At 37.1% G+C, this 8,865-nt stretch overlaps 1 non-coding gene across 1 annotated transcript; it reads right to left on the bottom strand.

Annotated features, from left to right (window-relative positions):
• Window positions 1-900: 900 nt before the first annotated feature.
• Window positions 901-1,007, bottom strand: LOC123279738 (U6 spliceosomal RNA). The gene has a single exon (XR_006518001.1). It is a non-coding gene; the product is annotated as a U6 spliceosomal RNA (small nuclear RNA).
• Window positions 1,008-8,865: the final 7,858 nt, after the last annotated feature.

The raw sequence follows: 8,865 nt of genomic DNA, 5'->3' as shown, positions 1-8,865 counted from the left end.
CCCAAGCTCTGTTCTAAATCTGTTGACACCTTGTCTTCTTCCTCTCTACAAGTTGTTGATACTTCTGTATTTTTTTTATTGTGGTAAAAAAATGCATGATATAACATTTACTTAACAAGTATCAAGAATATTCACACTGTTATGCAACCATCACCACCACCCATCCGCATAACTCTTTTCATTCTGTAAAACCCACACTTCATACCTATTAAACAGTGACTCCCCATTCTCCCCTCTCATCAGCCCCTGGCAACCACCATTCTATGTTCTCTCTCTATGAATCTGACTGCTCTAAACACCTCATATAGGTGGAATCATACACCATTTGTCTTTTTGATTGGCTTATTTCACTAAGCATAATGTCTTCAAGATGCATCCCTATTGTAGCATGTACCAGAATTTCCTTCCTTTTTTCAGGTTGAATAATATTCTGTTGTATGTACATACCACATTTGTTTATTCAGTCTTCCATTGATGTCAGTTGGGTTGCTTCAACCTCTTGGCTGTTGTGAATAGTGCTCTGAATATCGGTGTACAAATGTCTCTTCAAAATCCTGCTTTCAATTCTTTTGGATATAGAAGTGGAACTGCTAGATCATGTAGTAGTTTTATTTTTAATTTTTTGAGGAAACTCCATGCTGTTTTCCATAGCAGTCGCACCATTTTTTATTCCCACCAACAGTACACAAGAGTTCCAATTTCTACACATCCTTACTAACATTTGTTATTTCCTGATTTTTTTTATAGTAGGTATACCGATAGGTGTGAGGTGATATCTCATTGTAGTTTTGACTTACATTTCCCTAATGATTAGTAATGTTGAGCATTTTGTTATATACTTTTTGGACACTTGTATATCATCTTTAGAGAAATGTCTATTTAATTCCTTTATCCCTTTTTAAAAGCATGGAATGCTTCTTGAATTTGCATGTGATCTTTGCACTGGAGCCATGTTAATCTTCTCTGCATCCTTCCAATTTTAGTATATGTACTGCCAAAGCGAGCACCTGAGTTGCTGATTCTTTTTTGTTTTTTTGAGGAAAATTAGCCCTGAGCTAACATCTCCCGCCAATCCTCATCTTTTTGCTGAGGAAGACTGGCCCTGAGCTAACATCCATGCCCATCTTCCTCTATTTTATGTGGGATGCCTGCCACAGCATAGCTTGACAAGTGGTGCATATGTCCACACCCAGGATTTGAACCTGTGAACCCCAGGCCACTGAAGCGGAATGTGAAATTAATTGCTATGCCACTGGACCAGCCCCCTAAGTTGATGATTCTTAATGAGAATTTTCAGTTTTATTAATACATTTTCCTCTTCTCAACAAACCATCAAACCCTCCAATATTCACCTACACCAAACACTTTTCTACATAAAAAATATAGAAGGAAAATTGTACATATTCTTACAACTCATTTCTCGCTCATGTTCAAGTCATCAGCTCCTTCCATTGCTTAATTATAATAGTCTTTGAGTTGTTTTCTGTTTTATTTTGTACTTGTTCATGTCGCTAGGTTTAGGGGAGAGGAAAATTTTAAGGTCTAGCTTAACTCTGCCACCTTAAACAGCCTGATCAAGGTGATGAGTAAGGAGCAATATTTCAACCTTGCATCTAAACGGGACATAAATCTTGCTCTTTTTTTCATTTTAATCAGAAATTCTTAATTTTCTCACCCTTGATGTAAAAATCATTTATGCTTGTACTACAACCAACATAAATCATTACTACACAAAAGAATACTAAGCAACCTTTAATCAATATCATTTCCTTCTATGAGACACAGTGGAAATGAAAGAATACCATTTGTCATCGATCAGGAGTCTCACAAACGTTTAGCTAGGGCTTCATATCTTCCCAGTCCTTACTTTGCTCCAGCCACACTGGCCCTGTTTACGCCTTTAGGAAAAATCAAGGTCCTTTCCTTCCCATGAACTTTGCACATCTCGTTCCTTTCATCATTTCATTATTTTCATTGAGGTCTCAGCTGAATGTCATCTCCTCAGAGAGCCCTTCCTGACGCCTAATCCGTTGGTGGTGCCTCCTGACTGTTGTTTTCTATCATTGCATCCACTTTATTTTCTTCACAGCATAGGTGACTTTCTGAAATTATTTTATTAATTATTTACTTGTATGCTTGCTTATTGTTAGCCATTTCCCTTCAAATATATGTCCCATGATTGCAGAGGCCTGTCTCTTTGGTTCACCTCTATATCCTCAGTGCCTGAAACAAACCTAGTTAATAACATATGTTCAGTAAATATATGTTGGATGAATACATGGTGACAATGTCAATTAGAGGTCAAAAACCTTTTTCTGTAAAAGGCTATAGAGTAAATATTTTAGGCTTTTCAGGCCATATGGTCTCTGTTGTGGCTGCTAAACTCTGCTGCTGTGATGCAAAAGCAACCATAGACAATATTTAAAAAAAAAGAAGACTAATAAACTCAACTGCATGGCAATAACATTTTATTTACAGAAACAAAGGGATGGGCTAGGTTTGGCCTATGGGCCATACTGTGCTGATTGCTGGAGTAGATCATGTGTCAACTTTGGTATCGGGGCACACTTGGATGTTGATTGAGATGCTAGCGTTTGCCCCCAAAAATTTGTTAGTAATGATAAAGAGCCGAGGATAAAATTGGATTTACTTCAAAAATAGAGACAATAATTGAGATAAAAATTAGGAGAATATTCTAGATTTTCTATATAGTATTATGGCTTTGTTCACTCAGAAGCTTCAGTGGGAAGAGGAATATTGGCATTAAAGATAAGGTGTTGGTGGGAGGAAACGTTTTAAACCAGCTTTAGTGTACCACGGTGGTTCTCACACTTGAATGTGCATCTGGATCTCCAGTGACTGCTGGACAGCAACCACAGAGTTCCTCATCTAGTAAATCTGAGGGGTGACTGAGAATTTGTGTTTCTATCTAGTTCCAGCTGGTGCTGATGTAGGTGGGGTAGAGACTGGAAAGTGGAGAGGAGATGCATGTTAAGATGTCATTGATGAGATATAAGTGAAAAATGACCTGCATGATGGTAGGATCTGTGGAAATGCTAAGTAGGACACAAATGAGAGGGAATTATCTAGAAGAGTAGCATGAATAGGAATTAAAGATCAATTGAGCGCACAGATAGGGAAAAATAGGAACCATATGACTATAACATTGTTGTCTGGGGAAACTGCATGAATGATCAATCCATTAATTGAAATGAGGGATCTGAGGAATGGATTTGAAGGAAATATCATAAGTTCTTATTTGAATGTGCTGTATTTCTGTTGCCCACACCCATCCAAGAGGGATTGTTTAGGAGGCCTTCGGAAACATGGGTGAAGCTCAAGAGCACACTCTGGGACCAAGGCACATACTTTTGATAGCAATCAGCAAATGAGTGATCATTGAATTCATGGAAAAAGATGAAATAGCCCTTGGGGGATGCATAAAACAAGAAGAAAAGAAAGCCTCAGAAATTCTAATCTATGCCAGGCTAACTCTATTTTCTTCTTTAACAGAAGTAATAAACTGGTAGTTAAATAGCTGAACATGATTTGCATAGCATTTGACAATATATTTCATGATATTATATTGGATAAAATGAGCCACTCGCTTTGACAATATACAGATTAATACCTGATTTTAGGAATGTAGATAAAGGATGTTGACACAAGAGCAGAACAATGTGAAGGAGGATGACTAGTGATGTCAGTCTTTTCCTTCAGTTGCATCACATTGATGGATAGGCCAGGAAGGACAAATTTATGTTTTTGATATAAAACTGGAGGGAATGTGTGGAATGAGAGAATATTCATGATAAGATGGAGTGAAAAGTTAATTCTCATCTTGAAACATTTTTTTAAAAACAAATAAATCTAGCTCTTCACCTAAAAAATGATTTAAAACAGAAAGAAGAGAGAAACAAAGAACAGATGGAGCCAAGAGATATCAATACTAAGATGGGAGACATAAATTCAAATGTTTATGTAATCTCATTAAGCATAAATGGACCAAACTATCTAATTAAAAGGCAGAGAACTTCAGACTGGCTTTAAAAAAAAGTTAAGACTGAGCTCTATGCTGTCTACATAAGAAGTTGAAAACAAAAGGCTAGTAAAAGATATAGAACTCACACTGTAAGAATAAAAGAATATATCAGCCAAAGTAGACTTCAGGAAAATAGTTGTTATCCAAAATAAAGTGGAACATTTTATAGTGACAAAAAAAATCAGATAACCAGGAGGATATACTAATATTAAACATGAGCATACCTAATAAGAGAGCCTCAATATACATACAGCAAAAAGTATCAGAATCAAAGAAAGAAATAGAAAAATCTAAAATTCATTCATTTTCATTTCTCTCTTTCAGTCATTAATAGAGCAACAATAAAATTCAGTAAGTATTTAGCACACTTTAACACCACAATCATGTTGAACAAATTGACATTTAAAGAACTCCTCCTTAAGGAGAAAAATCCACAAGCTTTTGGGGAAAAGGCAGCAAACTTGCAAGAGTTTGTTCCACACTTATTACTTTCCCAGGCATATCAGAAATAGCTGTTGGGATACATGTCCTCTTTGGGGTAAGCCACCTCGTGTAGCCCACTTCCTACTGATGGGCATTTTAAGCCTTGCCAAAAGTCTTAACGCTAGATGAGACTAGTGTTCTTTGGCAACTTCAAAACCTTGTTAGCTTTCTTGTTTATTTACTTCTAGTCAGTTTCATGTATGAGTAACCACACCAAAAGTTCTTTTTTGAAACAGTTCTCCAGTGGTCTTTACTTTCTTGCTTCCTAGTTCCCTTCTATACCTCAACTTAAAAACAATTACCTTGAGGAGACGAGGCTTGAGTAGATACATCCTAAATCTGATCACTTTGTTAAAACTAAGAATTCTCATCATGTCTTTGTAAAAGAAAAATTTTTAATTCCATCTCCTGCTATTTAAGATCTAGAATCTGTCAATTTTTCCAATCTTGCAAGCAGTAAATATGTAGTCTCTCTTTATCCTTGCGTCTGCTTCTAAACTGGTTGGTTCACTTCCACATGTGTTGCTAAACAGATCCAGTGATGACCAACACGTACTAAACTGATCTTTTTCAACCTCTTTTCCCCAGGTTAGAAATCATTTGATCTGTCTTCTAAGTTATTGCAGGCAAGAGATTCATCAAATATTTTCCATTTGAATGACATGGATAAAGAGCTATTCAGCTTGTTTTATGTGTTGTCTTATCATCCTCCATTCAATCATCGGGCCAATGCTGCATAATGAAAAATGTTTTTACAATGGCATTCCAGTTCTGGTATTAATTTCTGCGTTAATAAAGACAAGTCATGCTGACTGCTGAAATAAACAATGCAGAATCTCAATGGCTTTAAACAATTAAGGTTATTTTGTGTATGTGATTGTGTGTGTGTGCAGGGGCCTGCGCAGGCCATTGCACATACCAGAAATCAACATTGGGCAGTAGAGGAAGGTATAAGATACTATTCTATAGAGAAATTCTCAAGGCCAGGCTCTTTCCATGCTATAGTTACCTTATATTCAACATGTGGCTTCAATATCACCCTTGTTCAATTTAGCTGGCAGATTGGAAAGAAAGGGGTAGGAGGTACACCTGATCTTAACTATCTCACTTCAGAAGAGGCACACACTTCCTCTAATATTATATTGATAAGAACTAACCACTGTGGTGCTTTACGTAATAGTAGAGTCTGGAAAACAGAAAGCACACTAGTCATTTTAACAGATAATTTGATATAGGGAATTGGTTAAATGGATACTGAAGTATTGAAGGGACATGAAGAAAACACTCTGAGGGAAAGAGAGAGGGAGACAGAGAGAGAGAGAGGAAGGAAGTTGGGGGAGAGAGGAAAGGAGGGAGGGAAGGGCAAAGGCAGGGGAGCAGGGGAGAGGGGCAGGGAGACAGAGAGCAGATGGCTGTGACCTGTGCTGCTGTCTCTGAGAGGATGGATTTCAGAGGGCTGCAACAAGCTAAAAACTGGAACCAACCGCTGCTTGAACGAACTACTGCTGCCAAATTGAAAAGCTATTGCTGATGTGTTACTTACAGGAGCCATAAGCCAGCAAGGAAGGAGTTAATCTCTACTTCTTCTGCCTACTGCTCTTACTGGCACAAAGTAGTAGGAAGACAGCTCAAAAGGAGAAATGTCATTGTAGATTCTCAGCCCCAGCATTAGAGATGACTCTAGAGGATGGGTGGATTTTGAGTTGAGCAACAACAGCTTGATGATTGGCACAATATTTTCTGACACGTTACTTGCACAGCTCTCCTTGCATCTTGCCCCAGTTGTGATAACTGAGAACTAATAAGAGCAACTTACATTATTACACAGAGCACTGTAATTTAAAAATCAATCATTTCTCAAATGAAATTCCATGAGTCCGAGTCTCTAATTGGTAACGTGATTAGGACTGTGGTTACACTAGGAGGAGACCCTTGCATTGATTTTTCTAGCATATACATTACCCAATCCTATCCACAACCACCAGGGGTCGATTTCATATTGGGAGCCCTGATTTGCCAGTTTGTTTCCTTAGTGACAACTGCTGGCTTTGAAAACTGAACACATGTGATTAATCATCATCTTATTCAAGGTAGCATCTTCTGCTGTTTGCCTTGAATTCTGCTCATCTCAGGAGCTCTGGTTTTACCCAAACGTCCAATTTCTAGTTCACTCCGGAGCAATGTAGCTGCCAAGGGAAGTTCCATATCCAAGATAATTATGTTTTCCACCTATTGACAAAGTAAATAAATTTTGCTTAACAAACGTTCCCTTTATTTATTGCTGTTAAACAAACTACTTCAAAATGACAATAATTTTATTAAGTCATATGATTTTCTGGGTTAGGAAATTGGGCAGGGCTCACATGAACAATTCTTCTTCTGTTCCGCATGGTATTGGCTGGAGTCACTCAGTGCAGTTTAACTGGCAGTGAATTTATCTGGAGAGGTCAAGGTGGCTTCATTCATATGGCTGTTGTCTTCTAGGCCAATCTCAGGTGGAACCTCTCCAATCAATGGAGTCATAGGGATTCTTCATTTTATCTCTCCATCAAGATAACGGGACATTTCACGTGGTCCAAGAGAGCAAGACAAAGCCATCAGTCTTCCTAAAGGCTAGATTCAGTAATGGCATAGAGTCACTTCTCCCATAATCAATGCAAAGGAAATATTCTCTATGTTTCCTATATTGTGCATAGGAGACTATTTTATAAAGCAGGCTTCTTGCCACATACCTAAGCATGCAGGCAGAATTAATCAGATTAACATATGCTGATGAAAGGACTAATGAGACTTTCTTGAGCAAGTCAGCATTCTCAGAAACTAGACTTGGAAGTATGAAGTTCTGCTTTTATAATAATTTCATTTCAAACAACAGGAAAAATAGGAAACATTGCCCAGGTGCTCAGACAATTTCTCAAAAGTGGTCAGAAATTATAGCTTAATTTAGAAATTGAGAAGTTGAGCACAGCCGTACATGAAACTCCATGTGGGCGCAATCCAGAGGAAAGGCTGCTTACTTCAGTCATTTATTTAGATTTTGTGCCTTTCCCTCAACGTTGCAGAGAATCTGGGATGTTTTAAACAAGAATGTATTCATGATCTAATCTGGGCTGCAAAATCTTAAATCTTTTACGTTGTATCTGAAGGGTATCCACCACCCACCCTTTAACTTGCAACACCCTTAACTTGTTCCTTGTCTCAGTTCACTAAACCTTCCTGATATATCCCCATCCTCCTTTGAAGAAGCTGATTATTATCATTATTAATACTTTGCTTTAGTAAGAGGTGGGGAAAAAAGTTTTCATTATGTAAAATGTGATATATAAATCTATGTGGAGTGCTTCTAAAAGTAGAATGTCTGCCAAGTTCTCTAGCAACTTTACCGTGTATAATTAAGCACTCATTTAAACTATAGTTTATGTTTGTGTGAAGGGAGCATGTGGAACTCAGAAATAGAAGTTGTTGTGGGGTGAGGTTTTTTTCTGTATTTTTAAATTATATGTTAGATTCTGGTTTTGACAGCTATGACTTTTAAAGTAATAAAACTGGATTTTCAGTTCTAGTAATATCGTGGTCTAGATGACTCTTGATACAGAATATCTAAAAACTCTTGGATAAAACGTAAGATCTAGTGTGAAATAAGACAATCTTCAGAAGGTAGCAATTGAAAGAAAAAGCAAATTTAGAACAGTACTGAAAACTGATTACAGCATATTTTCTGGAGCAGCTGATAATCTCTGATGGCCTAGGCTGAATATTTAAGTCTGTGCTTTTGTGGCAGACTGGAGATAAAGTCTGAGACCCACACAATGCGGGTGGGTTTGATACTAGAGCCCAATATCAAGTCTGCATTTATGAATGCCAACACCAACAGTGAACTGAAGGAAAAATAATGCAGAAGGAGAAGGGCATGACATCTGTGCATCTCATCCTTGACTTTGAAAGGAGGATAAAGTGAGAAAATATTTATATATACGTATATGTATATAAGTTGTGTGTATACATATGTATGTGTGTGTATACGTGCTCACATACCTACACAATTACTTTAAGAATTGGTAAAAAAAAAATCCTGATCTTATATAAGTTAAAGAGAAACTTAAATATCTGTGTGATTAAAACCCTCTAAAAGACAAAAATTTAGTTTAAAGTCATTCCACATTGGTTAAATGCCCCCACACGAAAATAGAAGGAATAAAAATAGTCTCTGGAGAAATGTAATTTAAACCCCAGGAGTCCAAGATATTTTACAGACAAGATTTCAATAAGTGTGATTTCACAATAGCAACAACAACCACAACAAAAAAGAATAAATAAAAGATATTCAATATACAAGAAAA

The sequence above is a fragment of the Equus asinus genome, chromosome 21 (assembly GCF_041296235.1).
Source record: "Equus asinus isolate D_3611 breed Donkey chromosome 21, EquAss-T2T_v2, whole genome shotgun sequence".
Taxonomy (NCBI): domain Eukaryota; kingdom Metazoa; phylum Chordata; class Mammalia; order Perissodactyla; family Equidae; genus Equus; species Equus asinus.
This window is presented reverse-complemented; position numbering and strand designations above follow the sequence as displayed.